At 23.0% G+C, this 243-nt stretch overlaps 1 protein-coding gene across 1 annotated transcript in view; it reads right to left on the reverse strand.

Annotated features, from left to right (window-relative positions):
- The window catches only part of LOC108693419 (ATP-binding cassette sub-family G member 1-like), a 36,919-nt gene that overhangs the window by 26,883 nt on the left and 9,793 nt on the right, over positions 1-243 (reverse strand). The gene's annotated exons all lie outside the window — the stretch shown is intronic.

Here is a 243-nt window from a genome sequence, read left to right on the forward strand (position 1 = left end):
ATATTGTCATATTAAACCAGTAATTTATATGCTCTATACCTAATTCCATGAGGAATTTTTTAGGAGTAATGAAGTGGCAATAATCCGCCGAGCATTTCAATTTCGCCCGATCGTAACTATAATTATAAATATTATTTCTATATTTTGTGATAGAAGAAATGATGAATTAAATAAAATTAAAGAAAATTAAAGAAATTTAACTCAATTATTTTAAATAATAATTATCTTTAATTATCTGAGAAA

Source organism: Atta colombica, unplaced genomic scaffold, assembly GCF_001594045.1.
Source record: "Atta colombica isolate Treedump-2 unplaced genomic scaffold, Acol1.0 scaffold9, whole genome shotgun sequence".
Taxonomy (NCBI): Eukaryota; Metazoa; Arthropoda; class Insecta; order Hymenoptera; family Formicidae; genus Atta; species Atta colombica.